The following is a 21470-nucleotide window of genomic DNA, read 5'->3' as shown; positions in this document are numbered from 1 at the left end:
TATACCCCCTTTGCCGCTAGATTATTTAAAGCAGTTTTTTGCTTGCCGGTGCAATTTTGCAAAGATTTTTTTAAAAATATTATTATCTTTTAATTGTTAACAATTGTACCTAAAAAATATAAGAAATTAATTAGACGAAATCTTGAGATACTGAGGATGAGTTTGCTCTACAGCCTCATCCTCCTTGGCCTTCTAAGTTGAAAATTTAATGCCATCAATGTCTCCTATACATAAAAGTAATCTGACCAAGTTAAATCAAAATCGATCCAGTAGTTCTGGAGATATAAGGTGAGTTATGGTGCGACATGTAACACCGAACACCCGCGCGTACATAAAAACATCCAGAAAATTTAAATCTGGTTTTTTGGATTCCTTAGGTGTCAAAACGTAAAGATCCAGTGAAAACCGCATATGCCCAAATTGGACCGATTACCGTAATTTCCTTTCTATTTCCTTTTTAGGGGGTAAAGCAAAGGCTTAATCCTTTTACTTCATTATTATATTTCTGTCACCATGGCAACAGAGATAAATTATAAATTTTTCGTCGACAAAGATATGTGTACACTCCTAGGTGTTTTGTAGTTTCTATAAAGCCCGAATAATTTAATTGTCATTTGTTAGTATTATTCTCACAACTGCGAATGTAAACGAACAGTGCGGGGTCCAGGGAGCGGGACCCTCTTAAAGAGGGAATGGTGAGTAAAATTTGCGGCCTTGCCGTAGACTCCGTGGCCCTGAGAAGCCCTCGTGAGTCCCTGGGTCGGCTGCGGGATTCGCCTGGGCCGGAGGTCCAGGGAGCTCCGCTCTATGTCTAGTCTGTTGGACGAGCAAAGCGACCCTCGACCGGCTAGTATATATACACAAAGTTACATCAGGAAGAATTTCAGGACACAACAGAAAAATATGTTCATGATACGCTTCGTTTTTATCGCTTTCAAAAGAGTTCACTCTTTATGCAGCAGTTAGAGTTAAAATGAAGTGTACTGAAATACTTGAAACTTAAATGAAAAGATAAATTTTTTATGATTTCATAAGATTTTTGACCTAAAATATAATATAATAGAGATTCCAAAATTGTATATCTAGCCATTTTTTTTTTTTTTAAATTATTCTAAAACAGAAGAATTCGTAACACAAACCAGATTTTTTAAAATTGACATTCAATAACATTACCACTAAACAGAATCAAAGTTTCTCGTGGATTTGATTTTGAGAAAATCTATGTATTTAACGTCAATTGAACACGAAGAAAAGTTTAATAAAGTTTTGCTTTATTATATTAAAAAAAGAAAGATTGAAACGTAGCAAAAAGATACTGTATTATAAACTAAAACTAAAACAAAAAATATTTCATTACTGAAAAATATCATTGTAAATATTTCCATTTCCATTTCAAAGGTCCGATTTTGGCCGTTAACGAACTCGACCGAGATTTAAGTAGTAATTTTTAAGGAACAATTTAAACGTGATTGGTGCAAAATTACGGCAGTTTTCATGCTCATATAGATATTAACTTTTAGAGCTGACGGTGGTTTTGGGGTCTGAAGGATGTGAAACGCGAAGATATATCGAAGTTTTCCGGAAGTCGAATCGCGGTACTCATTATAATAGGTAGCTTGTTTATGAAACTACCAAAAAACATTAGATTGTCCAAAAATATAATAAAATAAACTATTTTGTAATTTGGGGAATTTTTCCCATTTATAACCCCTTTAAACTGGATAATTCATAAGGTGTGAAAAGATATTTTAAGTAAAAATGAAAACAATAATTAATTTTGAATTATTAAAGATTTTTTATTGATTTTGAATAAAAATCCATTTAAAATCATGACTGCGTTTATATTACAGTAAAAGTTAGACCTTTAATTATTACAGATAATCATTATTTACATGTCATTTAAAAATAAAGTAATGTGTGGATATTAAAGTATAAGCTACCCAATCCTATTCTTATTGTATTAAAATATAATATTAAATTTAAACTTCTTTTTATATAATCGTTTATTATAAGCGTGTCATTATTCGTGTATTATGGTATTTTTTTTTATAAACTTTGTTTTTGTAAGATAGGAATTTTTAATATAATTACGTTCTGTTAAATGAAATGCTTTATCTATATAATTTTTAAATCGCAAATGTTATAATATTTTTTATTACTTTAGACCGGAACACTGGTTTATAATTCTATTTTGTAATATGTAAACATCTGAATGTAAAAAAATACATATATGTACCTTTTACTTCAGGATTATTATCTTTTTTTCTGTTTAGCCTCCAGAATTACCGTAAGGTATTACTTCAGAGAATGAATGAGTATGAATGAAGTGTAGTGAATGAGTGTAATGAAGTGTAGTTTTGTACAGTCTTAGGTGGACCATTCCTGAGTTGTGTGGTTAATTGAATCCCAACCACCAAAGAACACTGGTAACTGGTATTCACAATCTAGTATTCAAATGCGTAAAAATTTTATTCTAGCCTTTGCTAGGATTTGAACCTTACAACTCGATTTCCAAATCAATGACGAGTTAACCCCTAGACCAACCCGGTGAGTTTAACAATTAAGCCTGCTATTCTTCAAGATCTGCGAAATCGAATTGTTACAGCAGTTAATTCAATAACCAGAGACCAGTTAGTTACCAATAAAAATTATTTGGGACCATATACAATAATTAACTGTTATTTATAAATCTCGATTTTTACATCCTTGTACGAAGTAAAGGAAGTAGTGTGATCGCGAAAAATTTCGGTTTTCAGATTTCAACGGAAATTTTCATTTGACCATCCATGAATAAATTTTGACTATTTTTGGCGAGACGTCTGTATATATGTATCTCGCATAACTCAAAAACGATTAGGCGTAGAATGTTGAAATTTTGGATTTAAGACTGTTGTAACATCTAATTGTGCACCTTCCTTCTTGATTGCAATCGACATGACTAAATGTGTTCAAAAAAGCCCAAAATCCAAAATATTAGGATTTTGGAATTTTTTTAACTGCAGTTAAGAAAAAAAGCCCTCATTGAGAGCTTTTCAACGATGTATCATAAGTGGTATTTATTTTCATTGATTCCAGAGTTATAGCCAAATAAAATTTTAATTAAATATGACGGTGGTTTTGGGGTCTGGGGGATGTTAAACGCAAAGATATGTCGAAATTTTCCGGAAGTCGAATCATGGTACGCATTACAGTAGGTAGATTTCTTATGAAATCTACCTAAAAGTTATGAGTAATCTGCTCAGTCCATTACCAAGAAACTAATAAAAAAATTAGATTTTATAAGAAAGCTACCTATTGTTATTTTGTTATTATTATTTATTGTAAAACTTTGTTTTACAATCAGAGGTTAATAATTATTTACAAATCAGTAAAATAAAAATAAAAATAGATTTCACTAGTGCTATAAAGGAATAAAAAAAATTTCCATCTTAAAGTTAAGAAAAAATTCAAATTTACTCAATACGACTATGGTTACACGTAACAAAAAGTTTCACATATTTAGCATACAAGCCCCATATTACAATTCCAGCAATATTTGGTCATCCCTTGCCGTAAGGGTTGGTTGTATCAACGTAAGGGTTGGAAATAAGTTTAGGTAATGCTTAGAGGACTAACGACCACTTGAAACCAATTTAATATTGTGCCTATTAAGGGAAATATGATTTTTTTTTTGTTTTCAAAACCCCATTTTTTTCATCCTCCGAGTCAATGGTTGGTGATATAAAAAGAAATTTATTTAGTAGGTTTTAGGCCCTTATCCAAAAAATCGGACTCTAAATGAATTCCATATTTTCTTTAATAAAAACTTTATAGCAATATTTTGTTTTTCAAAAAGCTACCCCATGGTCTGATTTTGGCCGTTAACGAACTCGACTGAGATTTTGGTTCAAGGTTTTTAGAGAACAGTTTGAAAGTGAAATATATATTTAAATGTATATATAAACTTAAAAGCTGAAAAGCTGACGGTTTGTTTTGGGGTGTGGGGATGTGAAACGCGAAAATATGTCAAAATTTTCCGGAAGTCGAATCATTGTACGCATTAAAATAGGTAGCTTTCTTATGAAATCTACCTAAAATTTAAGAGTAATCTGTTCAGTCTAATTACCACCTAGAAACTGATAAAAAATTAGATTTCATAAGAAAGCTACCTGTTGTAATGGGTATCATCCATTACAATAGCATATCATTATAAAAATGTTAGATATTAGTATTCCGTACAATATTTTAACAAACGAAGCTCCATTTATAAGTTAATTACTGAAAAACCATACAAGACATTAAAGTTTAATTACACATATTTATTACATGAATATAATATACCTAAAATAAAATTTTGTTAACAGAGTAATACGTTACACAATAATTTCATTAAAAAAAAAGTTTTTGTTTTTTTTTTTAATAATGATAATTATTATTATTTTGAATTAAACCTTAAAAACTAACTCGGTATTTCACTACTTGTATAATGAATTTCAAAAGCAGAATACCCTACGTGCTTTTGTTTTGTACCAGGCCACTATTAATTGGATTGCTCGTACAGTAAGAGAAGGACAGCCCCAAAATTAAATTACTGAAAAGTTGCATTGAGTTTGTAGACTGAAAATCTAATAATACATTTTCTTTTATTCGATTTCTATCCTCTCCAACCCCCTACATACAGCATCCAGCTCGACCTTTCCACTTTTAAAACAATTCTACCCCCTTTTATTCGCTCTCTCTTTCTCTTTATATATATATATATACACAACCCCCCCTTCAACTCCATTTTCCTCTTGTGACACAACTCTCCAATTTTTTTTATTTTATCCACTATTTCTCTCGTATAGTAAATGCTTTTATTCATTTTCAATTCACTTACTGTACACGGTCAATTACAGCGTTTTTGTTTATATTAAAAATAAATTATACTTTAAATCTTTCATTAGGATAAAACACTTTTATTCTATTCAAATTCAGAATAAAATAAAAAATTCAAACAATTTTATTATTTAATTTTATTTAATAATACATTTTTTTTCTGAAAATAATATCTGTCCCTTATCCCATCCTACTAAAAGTCATTTGTATGAGTGTCTGTGTGTGCGTCACCCTTAGCTTAGCACCGAAATCTACCGATCACTAGCGGAAAATCCCGATTCGTTAGTATATGTTTCGTGATGGTCAGGTGTATACTTTTTATATTATTATATATCGATTACCGTATATTCATATATATATATGCGAAATATCTATTCATATATCTATTCGAAATATCTATTCAATATCTATTCGAAAAATCTACCGATCACTAGCGGAAAATCCCGATTCGTTAGTATATGTTTCGTGATGGTCAGGTGTATACTTTTTATATTATTATATATCGATTACCGTATATTCATATATATATATATATATATATATATATATATGCGAAATATCTATTCAATAAAAATTTAGATGTTCGTTTGTTCAAAATCTTAGATCTCCGAAAGTTCTCCACCGATTGCTTTGAAATTTTGACACAATGTTGCATCCGAATACGCGCCTGTTTTTATATACCTAAGATGTCACACATGAGACTGTAAAAAACATGCTCATTTTGAAAAACGACGCTATCTGTTGGACGTAAAAGCAACATGCGCTGTACTAAATATTTTAGTTTTTCCATTTTAATGTTTCCGATATCTGTTGTAGACTAAAAACTACTGGACCGATTTACGCGCGGGAAAAATGGAGAAAGAAAAAAGGGAAAACGGGGAAATTAAATGGAAAGGACTAAAAAGAAAAGGTGAAAGGGTAAAAGTTGAAGGGAAAAGATAATGTGAGGATCGGAAATGGGAAAGGGGAAAGGGGTAGATGGAAGGAAAGGGGGAAATTTGGTGAAGGGAATATGCCAAAAATGAAAATGAGAAAATAGGGAAATGGAAAGGAGGAAGGGGGAAAGTGTAAAAGGGAAACGTTAAATTTTATAAAGTTCCGTAATGTTCATTTTGTTAATGTTTTGTCAAACTTTCGATTGTGTTCATTTAATCTATATATATATATATATATATATATATTTAAAGACTAAATGGAATTATTTAGATCTAGTAATAGCAAAGCATTGCCGGGTCAGTTAGTATATTAATAGCTTTTACCACTCTTATATTAACTCGCTCTTGGACTATGTATGCAAGATGGACTAGGTTGCTGAGTGAAAAAAATTCCCCTTCAACTTATGCAACCTCGTTTAGATCGTATTTTTTTTTTGAAATAAATTTTTTTAGTGAAAGATAACTTAGCTTGTTTCGATAAAATTCACACACGTTTGAAATACATAATTTTAGTAAAGCGTAGGGCTCTACCTACTATAACAACCGACTAAACGATAACACGCTATTATAAACAAGAGAGATATATATTAGGGTAAACAGTTGCTAGTAAGAAATTGTCTACAGTAGTATCAATCAAAGTTTGGGAAAATTTAGCACTTTTTTAATCGAATCCGAATTTTTGAACGAAATTCGCAAATATATCGAAAACGGTCGGTCCTAGCGCTCTGAAAAATCTGTTTAACTCCCAGCCGATCCCCATCTGGGTAACGGATGGGGTTAATCTGAGATGTAGGGCTCATTGGCTTAAATATTTTTTACACATAATTGACACTTTCTATTAAAATTCTCTAAAAAAATATTAGTTGTGTGTATTACAACAGTTCTTTCGTAGTGTTTAAGTACCAACCCAACGGATTAATCTATTGACGAACTCTTTTGACAAATCAGCTGATTTCAAAGTCGAGAGTTCGAAGGTTTAAATCCTAGTAATGGCAATTAATTTTATACGGATTTGAATACTAGATCGTGGTTTTTTGGTGGATTCAATTAACCATACATGTCAGGAATGGTCGACCTAAGACTGTACAAGATTACACTTCATTTATATTCTTGCTAAATTTCATCCCCACCACTAAAAATGGTGTTGGTCATAAATCACCTTATATCTCCAGAACTACTCGACCGATTTTGACCGAACTTGGTCAGATTACTTCTATATATGGGGCATTGATGATATGAAATTTTCAATTCAAGTGGTCAGGAGGTGGGGGATATAGAGAGAAAAAACCAAATCGTCTCCAGATTTTTCATAATTAAGGTTTTATATATTTATATATATTTATAATTTTGTGAACATTAATAAATAACTTTTGTAAAAAAAAAAAAACATTTTTTCTTAAATTACACCCCCACCCGTAAAAATGGTTTGAATTTTGAAGAGTTATAAAAGGTAGTACAAGGGGTGTTTTTTGCATTTTTAAAAAAATACTTTTGTGAACAATTATAAAAAAACTTCTTTAATGTAAACATTTTTTTTTGGTAAATTTCACATCTACTCCAAAAAATAATAATTTTGAAACGTAGAAGAAAGTACACTGGGTCTTTTTCGTTGCAATTTTTTTATCTTAGCATCTCGTTGGATCTACAAATTTTTTCCCCATCAAAGTGGAGTCTCAACCCGGCCACTCCCTTTATACATCCCACTTATCGGCCGGACTACTGAGGTAGCCGTCTGTTATGTTATGTCACAGGTGAGATGTAGAATTAAATAAATGAATAATATTTAAAGTGGCTGCAAGTACCGTCATATCCCCGCGAATGAAATACGGTATGCGAGCGCGTTTTAGTTAGAATCAACGAATTAAATAAACAAAAAATATTGAATTTAAAATAAAATTATAAATATTTTTAATTAAGATGTCTGTTTTTGTGTATGTAAACCGTGCATCATAGGGCCAAGTTTTGCGTCAGCCCAGACCGAAGTGGTCATTGTTTTGCCTGCGGTATGGCCGGCCACGTGAGGAGGAACTGCACACAGGAACCTCGCTGTCTGTCATGTAGATCGCACGGACATGCAGCCGGAGATCGAGGATGTAAGATGGCCCACCTACGCCAGCACCACCAATAAATATACAGCTGCACTGTGGTATCTGCAAGGGACAGCCTCATCCAGAAGGGGTGGGAGGCTCCGGCGTCTCATCTTCGATAATCGGGTGGGGACTCTCTCGCAGCGCCATTGGGGGGAAAAGTAAGACCGTAGTCCCGGCGGGGAATCTCTTTGGGGTTCCTCGTTAGAGGCGAGGCGGTAAGACCGGAGTTCCGGTGAGGGAACCTTTTGGGATCCCCTCATTTGTGTCATGGAAAGCGAGGAAGATCGAGTCCCGACTGCCTGGGCGAGGCCTTGTGTTCTTCCGAGGGAGTTTGAGACGATGGCATCCCTTGGAGCTCAGCTTATGCTTAGTCGCGAATCCGGCTCCAAGGGGCAGGGAATTCGACGGAGAAAAAAAGGCCGTTCATCAGAAAAAAACCACAAGATGGGAAAGTCCTACGACTGTGTTGTCAGCTTTTTTTTTGTATTACTTATATATATTACAAATGGCTATAATTTTCTTTGCAAATCTTCAGGATTTAACGTCATGAAATATTCAGTGGCATTGATAATGAAAAAGTAAAAAGAAAATTTTAAGAAAAAATAATAATTTTAATTTTATAAAAGTACAAAATTTTAATCTATAAAAATATTAAAAACAGATATTCAACAAAATTTTTCTCTTACAAATAAACAAAGATATCTAAAAATAAATATAAAAACATTAACCTTTACGATTAAATACATATATACAAATATACAATCGAATATATCACAAAAGAAAATATACAGATGAATTCAATAAAATTATTGAATTTTTTGTAAAAACAAGAAATAAAATTTTATAACTTCAAAAAAATATTAACTTTAATATCACAAATTATAATTTTATTAATACCTGCTAATATTTTTATAATATATATTTATAATTATTAGTTTTCAGTGTGTGAACTTCAACTTCTTTTTGATAGAGCTCCATTTGAGCAAACTCTATGGTGTGTGTGTGTATGTATGTATATATATATATATATATATATATATATGTGTGTGTGTGTGTGTGTGTGTGTGTGTGTGTGTGTGTGTGTGTGCGAGTGTGTGTGTGTGTGTGTGTGTGTTTTTTATGAAACTAAAAAGCTGAAATGTACAATATAAATAATATTTAATAATTAAGAAAAAAGTCATTGTAATAAAGATTAATTTTCTTAAATTAATGACATTTTATTGTAATTTTTGGCTATAACATTCAAAAAGATGAAATTATATATCGTATAATTTTACTAAATTTGTAAACATATTGTTCTATTTACATATTTATACCTATTTTACTTTTAAGATTTTAGTCAAATTATTATTAATAATAATTATTTATGAAATTAATATTTAGGATTTTTTTAGGAATCAATAGTTTCTAGTAACGCCTAAAAAATTAATTCCTATTAATTTAAAAAAAATTTAAATATATTAATTAATTAATAGTTTATAAGAAACTATTAACTCCTATATCAATCTTAAGAAATACTATAGGATAGTATTTTAGGACAGTAAACAGTACTTTTAGGATAGAATTTTTAATCGTATACTGTAGGATACATTTTATAAAATATAAATAATAAATTCATCAATACGATGTATTTTATATGTATGTAAGATTAAATAAATACGAAAAAATTGTCATTAAGAAGTTCAATTAACTATGTATTTTACACCTTAAATAATATAAATAAAAATTTTATTTTTTATTATTATTGCTATTTTTTTATTTACTTATTTTTTTTTAAAAATTATGTCATCCTAAACTAAGATGTAACTTTTATTATTTTAAAACCCCCAACTCCCAATCGAATTGAATGTATTAATTTAAGTTAAAATAAAATGTACCCTTCACGAAAATTACGTAAATTTTAATTAATAAATAATTTATGTGGATATAAAAGTATAAAATTAAAAAAAGTAAAAAATATTTTAACAATTATTTGGGCATAACAATAAAAGTAAATATTACAAAAAAAATATATGTATATACACTATTTCATTAAAAAATAAATATATAATAAAAAATTATATAATAAGCTTGGAGAATTTAAGATATTGCTTGACGATTTGATTTGAATTTGTAAATGTGACGTTGATGGTAACTAAATTAACATCTACGTAAACCGCATACTCACACATATTTCACGCATTAACTTATTATTGATTTTATTATTTAAATTAAATAACAACAGGAACTCCTTTCGGTTCAGTTGTTTGTGCCAATAACGCCGTACATATACAACCGACAGGTATTGTAAAATGTTCTGTTTTAATATTACCGTCTGAAGATAAATATGTTGTAGGAACACGATATTTCATCTGAACGCACTTATGATGTCCGTTTTTAGAACAAACTGATCCTTCACATTCACCAGCACATTTAGCTATTAAGAATTTATTCGGCGTATATTTTTTATTAATTCTATACGTATCGTAAACGGTCCGACACGCACCGATGTTGTTTGTAACGTACCTGTCTTTACGTGAAAATATTAATTCCTCTGCAGGTCGAAAAAATATTGTATCCGTTATAGAATTTTTATTAAATATTCCTCGTTGTATAATATTTAAATTTTGTAATGTTGGCATCACTGATATTTCTCCTAAATTATTACTATCGCTGTCTTCAATAATATTGTTCTTAGTTAACGGTAAACAATCACTAATTTTTATAACATATACGTTTAAAATTATATTAATTGTAAACACTATAAAAAACGATTTATGTAGATCAGTATACATTTTGATAGAAAAGAATTATATATATATAGTACAAAAAAAAAAGTACTGAAGATCACAGAATAAATATTTGGTACGTACCCTTTTAAATAATATCAGTCTTCGTTGTGTTAATTCAGAATGTTAATTTTCAATACAATGCAGCTTTTATATAAATATTATTTCGGTTATTTTATCTTTTATTGTAATAGATTATCAAATTATTATAGATAATTACAATAAATCTTGTAGTTTAGTAATTCACAATTCTGTAAACGTAAAAATGTTTAACGTATTAATGAATTTTTCAAGTACTTGTGATTTACTATTTCTTGTACTTATTGCAATATCATATTAGATTGTAATATAAATTAAAATTTTATTATTATTATTATAAATTTTTAAGTGGTTTAATTGATATTATAACACTTAAAGTCTTATTACGGTTTTAATTTGTTTTGAAATATCTGAACTCAAAATAATATCATTCATTAACACAAAAACAAAATAATTACAATCTCACTACTTAAAAAAAAGCACTTCCGCAACATCATGGAAAAATAGAAATACGATCTAAATAGATAAATAGATACAGATCTAAATAATCTAAATAGATACAGTAGCAAAACTACTGCTAGCCAATTTTTATAGAAAGATTATATTACATTTTTCCTTAGTTTTTGGAGTCGGAAATTATAATAATTATTTATTTAATTTTTAAATGACTAATTTTAATTAAAATTAAGTTAATAAGAAACTATAAGGAAAAGTTACACAGAAAAAAGTGGTATTATTTCTAACTAACCAAATGATTGTACAATTTTATAAAATTAAATCGATGAATGAACGCACGTAAATGAATAATGATTAAGAATAATATTTTCCCATGATAAAAACAATAAATTATAAAGAGTGCGTGAGACAGCAATTTAAGCAGAATCAAGTGCAATATTTGTATTGAATTATTGATTATATATAAACGATTTTACTCGAAACTATTATAAGATACGGAAGTACTACGAGTGGCAGGATTTGTATGCGTGAGATCAAATTAACTCGATTTCAGAAGTACACTCTGAAATTAATAGCCAATTATAAAGCTGTCAGAATGGCACACTTCATTTGATGGATTTTTATATAGAATTAAGAAGGGTTATTTGCCATTATGACACTAATACTTACATAAAAATCTAAAGACCACCCACACAATAACAAAAAATAGAAATATCTGTCACCTGAAGTAAATAATAATAGTACTACGAACAAAACTATTTTATACAAAATTTCATTAACTATACAATGATATCCATTTCATTCTACCCATCCGACAAAAAATCTCTCTTTCTTTCTCTCTTGCTTTTTATATCTATCTATCTGTATATACATACATACGAGGTCTGTTAGTAAAGTTATCAGACTAGTTTTTTTTTTTTTTGCCGCCAAAGTGACAAAACTGTAAAGTTACTAGTAAACATATGGTTATATGAACAACTGATTTATATAAGATATTATTATTTTTAGTCTATTGTTGCCACGTTAGACGAAAACAAACTTTTCGTGAAACGAATTTTTGTTGTGCGTTACAAAAATGAGTGATATTAATTATGAACAATTTTTTTTTCAAAAACTCGGGAAGAATGTTACTGAAATCTTTTCAAAATTGAAAAGGACGTATAGATGATGCTTTGTTATAGCCCAAGTTTTTAGGTGGTTTAAAGCATTTTCAGATGGCCGAGAATCAGTTTTGGACGATCCACGCTCTGGAAGACCGTTAACATCAAAAAATGACGACAATGTTGAGCTAATAAGAGACTTGATACGGTACGACCGGCGATTATCTGTCACAATGATTGCAGAACGATTGAATTTGAACCGTACCACAGATCATCAAATTTTGAGAAACGAATTGGACATGAAAAAATTTTGTGCAAAACTGGTCCCAAAAAACTTCACTGTTGAACAGAAAAACAAGAGGGTGGAAGTCTGCCGCGATCTTCTATGGCGAATTTAAACTGATCCTGATTTTCTAAAAAATGTTATTACTGGTGAAGAATCTTGGATATTTAAGTACGACCCCCAGAAACAAAACGTCAAAACAAGGACTGGCACAGTTCAAATTCACAAGTCCCAAAAAGCAAACAAGCAAATCAAAACGATGCTAATTTGTTTCTTCGATAGTAATGGCATTGTCTATTAGGAGTTTTTGCCTATAGATAGAGTATAAATCATAATGTTTACCGAATAATTCTTGAAAGACTGCGGAAAAGAGTTGCCCGGGTGAGACCAGCCATTAAATACAAACGGTTGCTGCATCATGACAATGCACCTTGTCACACTGCCATGTCAATTAATGAGTTTTTGGCAAAGAAAAGCATTCCTGTAGTTCCTCAACCACCTTATTCACCTGTCGGGTCCCTGCGACTTTTTTCTGTTCCCGACTTTAAAAAAACACCTCAAAGGACATCATTTTGGAGCAGTAGAAAACATTAAAAAAATGTAACCGACAATCTGAAGAATATTCCGGTTTCTGAGTTTCAACACTGCTACGAAGAGTGGGAAAATCGTTTGAAGCATTGCGTGGCTTCCCAACGGAACTATTTTGAAGGTGATAGAGTCCATATGAATTTGGATCGTAAATAAAACGTTTTTCTGAACCAGTCTCATTACTTTATTTACAGACCTCATATATATACACAGAGGATGTACACAGAAGCAGATGTGATCTGGATGTACGAAGATGTATATCGAGAAACATCGCATAAACTACATACGACGTAAATTATAGATAAAAAGAAACAAATTATTGCAAAACGATTATTATTTAATCAATGAAACTAACGAATGCTACTTTTCAACATAATCCAGGTCAACATTTAATCACTTCTCTTGCCTTTCTATTAGCTTATTATTCTATGAGTAATTGTTTATCACGGTGTCTGGCTCGTTCTTGATTAGCATATTGTTGCCAAACTATGTGCAACGTAAAAAATCTCTGAGTGAACCAAATAAAAATAAAATCTGTGGGAGATCGGGACATAAATATAATATGGCAACACCTTCCTTCCAATGTGTTGAATTATGAATATTTTTATAGCGAATTTATAACCATCAAAATATTTTAAGTCAATAAATGTATAAAGATAAAAAAAATCTTTTTTTCTTTTTTTTAATTAAGTGATACACAGTGATTTACGAAGACAGTAACAACTTTAAGAATACGTTTTAATAATGAAAATAAAGAAGAAGAGTTTGTATAAACATAGGTTTGGAAACGCTTTGTTAGCGAGTATTGGCTGGCGAAAGATTTCGCCCTGATTTCTGCGCTTTCGTTAAAATTAAGCCAGAATGTAATTCTTGGGATTTAAATTAAACAAGGACTAAATTTAGTGGTTTTATATGAAAACTGGGATAAAAATTGGAAATAATAAATCGAAGAATTATATTTTTAGTAGTTTTTGAGAAATCTGGAATAAAAGACAAAGTTTGAGGTCGAAAACACACATTATTTTAACTCTTTTGTTTCGTAATATTGGCAATGTTTACTGTTTAATATCTAGTTAAAATCTGCCACATTTTAATATGTTTTATTTTTAATGAATTTAAAAATTCTTACGTTTGCATTTAGTTTCTGTTATACAATTTTACCCAGAATCAAATTCTCCACTACAAGTTTTGTTTAAAACGTTTATTTCTTTATTACTCATTTGACAAATTTATTTTAAGCCAAACAAAAATTTGGTATTTTTCAACCCCAATCTTTTTTTTTACCCCAGATTTCTCGAAAATTATGAAAATTACAGATCTGGGATCTATTTTTATTTCGTTTTTTTCAGATCAAATTAAATAAATCTATAAAACTAAATTGAATTACTCCAATTAAAACGAACTGTAATAAAAATTGTACGTCGGCACACCTTAATAAGTTAAAATGTTAATAGTAGTAGGTGATCTGATAAGAAATATAACTTCCCGTAACTGGCCTAACCGCACTCTTTCTTTTTTCTATTTAGCCTCCGGTAATTACCTTTCAAATAATACTTCAGAGGATGATATGTATGAGTGTAAATGAAGTGTAGTCTTGTACAGTCTCAGTTCGACCATTCCTGAGATGTGTTAATTGAAACCCAACCACCAAAGAACACCGGTATCCACGATTTAGTATTCAAACCTGCGTAAAAATAACTGGCTTTACTAGGACTTGAACGCTGGAACTCTTGATTTCCAAATCAGCTGATTTGGGAAGACGTGTTCACCAGTAGACTAACCCGATGGATTAAGGCCTAACCACACTCAAGAATAACAATCATCACATACCAGACTTATTAGGGAATGAAAATTATGAAAATCATTCCACTCTTTTTCCATTGAAATTTCAAGCTTCACTAAATTGATACACAAATTGTTTCACATCGCTACAGAAAATCTACCGAAATACATGATCGCAAGTGACACCGTCACACCGCTTACATCAAGGAATAAATGGTATATAATGAGAATCATTATTCCTACAAAAATAAACCATGAATGGGGGGGCACCTTCTACTTTAAGTGCTTTACATGTATTAATAAGAAACACTGGAACACAATTAAAATACAAACGAAAAAAACAACATAAATGAATTTCTAATTCTAATCAATAGATATTTAATCAATACATATTTAATACATTCATGTAAATCACGATGGATTGAATTCACGGCTTAAAAGTAAAATTGTCTTAAAGTTTCCTGGATGAATCAAGGAAAACCGAGGTAAAATGAATTAATGTACACTCCTATTCTGTTATGAATCAATGCATTATGTTGCTTCAACTGATAAAATGATTGATCATTGTAATCTTTTAGATGTGTGATCAAATACTTGGCTTCGTTCATTTAGTTTTAAAATATGTACGTAAAGTTCTATAATTGTAACAGTTATAGGAGGATTTGATGTAAATCAAAAGTTACCTGAAAGTAATACAGCCATAACAACAAGATAAAGAAGGATTTCATGCCAGACTAATTAGTGAAAGTGAACAATATGATGTAGGATTTCCCGTTCCGTTTTTAATCGAACACGAGAGTTACTGAATAATTAAAAACATAAAATACTACGGAGACAAAACAATTCGTAAGAGGATTATGATATTTTCAGAACAGTAAGTTGGTAACCCTATGAGGATTTTTGATAAGGTATTTGGGTAAAATTGTTTTATTTATAACCTCAACATTTCATTTTACGATGGCAAGTCCTCTTGAAAATTACAAATTAAACAACACGCAAAGATCCGTTTTTTTGCTTTCCGAAGCTAAACAAAACTCTAATATGATCAAAAAATACGGTCAAAGTTGTATAAACCTCAGTAACTTTAAAATCCAGTTGACAAATTTAAAGGCGGTCGAACTTCAGTGTCTGACCCACCATTCAGAACGTCCGATTGAAGTTTCAACTCCAACGCTTGAAACTCGCATAAACTCTCTCATCCATGAATACCGATTAATTGCAGTTGAGATTATAGCTGAAAAATTACAAATAAGTGTCGTTATAGTTCATAACATTATCACCAACAAGCTTAAGTACCGTTAAAAAAGCGATTAAAGATTGGTTCCGTGAGAGATGACAATCAATAAAAAGAGAAGACTACGCATGTGCACTGAGCTAAAAGAACTGTATCAGAGCAGGATAATGGTTTTTTGGACAGCATTCTAACCTGTAATGAGACCTGAATTATCATTATAAACCGGAATAAAAAAGACAAAGTATGGAATGGAACAAATAAATTCGCTTTTCAAGAAAAAATTTCAAACACGACCATCAACAGAAAAAATCATAATGAGAATCTTTTTCGATGCAAAAAGTCCGTTTTTGTCAATTATTTTACAAGGTCAGAGAACAATAAACAACGCATATTACTGTAACTTGCTTATCAACAAAGTGAAGCGAGTATTGTTGAAAGTATACCCTTGATCTCAGCGGAAAGGCATCATTCTGCTTCATGATAACGACTAGCATCACATAACTCAGGTAACTTGAAAAACCACCTACAAATTTCATAGGGTACTACTTTATCCCCACATAAAGTCCTAACTCATCCCTACCGGATCTTCATTTCTTTGATCTTCATAAGAAGGGGCTAAGTGATAAGAAATTTAATGGTAAAGACGACGTCAAAGAAAATGCGCTAAATTGGGTCTGATATCAAGAAAAAGATTTCTTTGCAGCAGGCATAAATCGGCAGATTCAAAGATGGGACATGTGAATTAATGTTGCTGGAAATTTTGTTTAAAAATTGATTAAATAAATAAACCGGTTTTAGCTCCAGAACAATTTGTTTTTTTAATTATTATTATATTAGTTTCGTATATTGTTGCTTATCTGCCAGCCAAATTCAACCCTACAAATAACATCGTTACTCTCTATTCAGCTCAGAGATTAGCGGTGTAATGAACATCATTATTTTGAATTAAAAAATAATTCAGACTGATTTCTTATATCTCAGGTACTTTACATATATTGCAACCAGATAAAAAGCTGGGATATATGATGCAACGTAATCTATTATTCTAGTTTTATTCTAGTTTTAGAACGGTTGCCGTTTTCTTGCCTTTGACTGACAATTCTTCTACGTGCCTCTGGAACGTGGCGTTTTTGTCTATCCACACCCCGAGATATTTCACTGCAGGAGTACAGTGGACTATTGCGGTATCGGTACCCGATACTGAGACCAATGGTCTTCTCCGGCGAAAACTGAAGTCCGATCTCCTGCAGGTACGAAACAATAATGTTTATTGCCCCGTTCCAGTGCCCATCACCACGCGTTCCGACTTCTATCTGTCGTCTTGAAGACGACTTGATGGCGGAACGCCATTAAGTCGTCTTCAAGTGCCAAGTCGTCGTCGAACCCGGTAAAGGCTGCCCCAACGGAAAGCGCGACGGACACGAGGTCACCATACGCGATATTTCTCAGTGCTGGCCCCAATACACTGAACCCTGTGAAACACCGCAACTCATTCTGATCCGTACCTCTCCCTCGGCGGTATTATCTCCTCTCTTCTCTTTCGAATAGGTAACACTGGAATATCCTCCTTAGGTATAGACTGATACAACACCACGCCTCTTTAGTGCCCGGAATATCATGCCCACGAATCACTGTTGAACGTGTCTTTTACATCAAACAGGATCACCGCCAGAATCAAATACTTATGCCTTGAGCCTCCTGGACGTTGATCTGACTCTATATATGGCATCTACAATAGACCTGCCTTTACGGAAACCAAACTGGAGGTTGCTAAGACCGCCAGCTCTTGATTGAGCCTGTTAACGCGCTGTCAAAAAGCTTACTTAGGTAATTGAGCTAGCTCTTCGGCCTAAAGTATGCTGTTTTGCTGCCGTTCCTCCCCCTTCTTTCTAAGAAGCACAAGCCAGGCGGACTTTCAGGAGTCTGGAAACCATTCCTGATGATGGTATAGTTGAATACATCAACTACGCACCATGGAACAAGTTTTACAACAAGCTTGACGCCTCTGAGGGCAAGCCTACCAATCCAGGGTTCTTATTGCGCTTGATATTACAACTGGCAACCATGATTTAAATAGGTTTTTCATGGGGAATATTATAGCATATTTGGATTCCTGAACGAGGCAACGAGAAACTACATCACTTCTTATTTTTCTTAACAATTCTTGCGTGGATTGTTTTTAAAATGTTTACGGATAATATGAGTGCTATTTCTGGTTTCCAGTAATGATTGTGATTATCGGTATCTGACAGTTTTATGTAAATACCTGGAAAATATTGAAATTATACACGTTTGTTTGAGCGTGCGCCTGTGTTTTAAAATAATTTAATTGTGAGCTTTTTCTAAATTATTTAATTTACTCAAAGGAACATCTTTTTTTATAATCTTCGAATTTGTTCAGTACTTTTAAGCGTTTAGCAAATCAGGAATTAATTGTTTTTTAATGTATAAAATATATCTTTCTAAAAATATTCTATAATTAAACCTGGTTTTACTTAATGTTTGTTAAAATTTAAACTTTATTTTCCTTAACAGAAAGAAATACTTTTACCGGTATACCGAAGATAAACATTGAACATTTTTTTTTATCGCAACTGCGTTGTTTTATTCTTAGTATCACAGGCATGTTTCTCATGTAATCACTTCAGTAGTATCGGAAACAAATTTACAAAGGATTTCTGTATCGTTAAAACACGGTTCAAAGGGAGTTCAAAGTAAAACCGAATAAAACCTGAATTGGAAAGCACACATTACACTTAAGTTACTGCAGTAAAAAGCAGACTGCAGACGTTTGCTATATTGATCAAAGAATTATACGTAATTTATTTCCAGTACTTATTTAACCACAAAGTATGTAAATATATCATATATTAACATTTGTAGTTGTAATTGGAAAATTCACTGTAGCTTTGATTAAACGTAACAACTAAAGCATAAAATATACAGAAGAAAAAAATTATAAATTTCAAAGTGATCGCAATACATGAAAAATACATATAAAAACACACATACTACTTATAAAAAGATAATCGTATATATTTTATCCGCATTTTAAAATAATATAAATTTATCAACAGATAAAGACAGTTATAATAACTTATGATTTCTATCAACATAAATTATACGGAGCATGTAATCCGCTCGGTAACATGAACAAGAAAAACTTTTTATGTTGAAAGCCAAAAAAGAGTTTTCAGCTTCACCAATGATTATTTTTTAATTTCGATTAAAAAATATTTTTAAATATTAATGACTTTTTTTACGTTACTAGCTAAGGTCATTACATATTAAATCAAACACAAAAGAAAAAAGCTTTCTTTCCCACTCTGATAAAATCACTAGCAAATTATTCAGAAAACTAATCTTGTCATACAAACCCAAATATAGACTTGTCATAGAACGTTAAAACCCCAAAGGAATACAAGATGACAAGGTTGTAAAGGACTCTTGCAACTTACAAACATGCAATTCATTTTTCTAAGGAAATTTTGTCAAAATTAACACAACAGCTATAAAGTCATACAATTATTAAAATACTCATCCTTTCATTAAATTTGTCAAAAGCTCATAAAACTGTCTATATTTTCTATTGCCTAGGTTTACCCTTAGGCCATCCTTTCGTTGTTTTTTTTCCAATCTTCCTGTCGGTCTCCACCTTTAATTCTAGATTGTCTGAGGTCTTATAGGAGGAATCTTCGGATCCTCCGCGGTAAATTACGGAGGATATTTTGCTATCGGCATCAAATTTCAAGCCGGTTCAGATGGTGAATATTCTTTTCAATACTTCACATCAAATTTTATGTAAAACCACAAAATTTGGGTTGCAAGAAATGAAGCTTGGTTTAGTATTACCGAAGGCGCAAAAATCAGAGTGAAGGCTTTCACCAGTCAGGGTGAAGTCTTTCACCGATCAACACTCGCTAACGAAGCGTTTTCGAAGCTATGTTTATTCAGAACTTTATTCTTTATTTTCACCAGTAGAACATGTCGTAAAAATCTGTTATATTCTTCATGAATTATTCTGTATATCATTACGTTATAATTGGAATAAGCATTTATTTATTTAAGGGTGATAAAGGTTCAAAAAACGTCTACATACGATTCGGATAATAAAATATAAATTTTAAAGATCATTACGCTTTTTCTTCATTTGATCATTTGCAATTCAAATAATTGATTTATTATTTGGATAAAAGCATTCGTAATTTAAAAACGATCGATTTAAATTTATTACGATTTACTTTTTATATTTTATACTTACTGTGCATAAAAAAAAAAGGTTCCTTATATGAAATCAGCAGATATAATATTCATAGGTAGAATATAAATCTTCAGTAAAAAAACTTGATTTTTAAAGAAATTATTAAGTTTTTATAGAACTTCCTTTCTTATTTTTTACAGGAATAATTACAAAGAACATGAGATAAACTTTTAAACAAATCACATCGATTAAACCTCTTTTACTACTAGCAGACCCGGCAATTCTTTGCTATTGCTAGATTTGAGTATATATATATAGATTAAATGAACACAAGTGAAAGTTTGATAAAACAATGAAAAACTGAACATTATGCAAATTTATAAAATTAAATTTTTCACTTAATAAAAGTTAAAATGTAAATAAATCCAACTGGCAAAACAACAGCATTACCTATCGGATTTAATTCTAACTAATCTCTAAATACAGTAGTGGGTTCAAAATACCCCTAACTTTCTTTCTATTGGTCAGATCGAGGTTTCAGTAGCTTTAAACCTTCTCCAAACAAAACGGACTATTTTTCAAAAATCCGCGCTTAAATCGGTTCAGTAGTTTTTAGTCACACACATAGGAACATTGCGGACACACATACGAACATTACCTTTTGTATATATAGAAGAAGAAAGTCAGTTTGTATATTTATTGTTTTTTTTTTTTGTTTTTTTTTGGGAATATCTCTACACCGGCGCCATCTATCGGGTATAGTTTTTGCAGAAATTATTCTTTTCAAGTAACTAATATATATTCTGAATATGAGCCAAATCGGTCCATAATTACAAAGTTTCCAAATATCTCAACCCCAGCACCATCTAAGGGGTCCATTTTTTGCAGCGGTATTTTTTTCCATTAAGTAACACATATTCTGAATATGAGACAAATCGGACCATAAATCCAATTTTTCGAAATATCTTGACCCCAGCGCAACCTAGGGGGTCGAAACTAATTCAGAAACCTTCACGAGTGTGCGCACAACAAATCCCCAAATTTTCATCGCAATCGGATGAATGGTTAGGAACGCATATGGAACAAACAACACTCATTTTTATATACATAAAGAGACGATAAAATTGAAAAAAAAAA

Source organism: Lycorma delicatula, chromosome 11 (assembly GCF_047948215.1).
Source record: "Lycorma delicatula isolate Av1 chromosome 11, ASM4794821v1, whole genome shotgun sequence".
Lineage (NCBI taxonomy): Eukaryota > Metazoa > Arthropoda > Insecta > Hemiptera > Fulgoridae > Lycorma > Lycorma delicatula.
Note: the sequence above shows the minus strand (reverse complement) of the source record.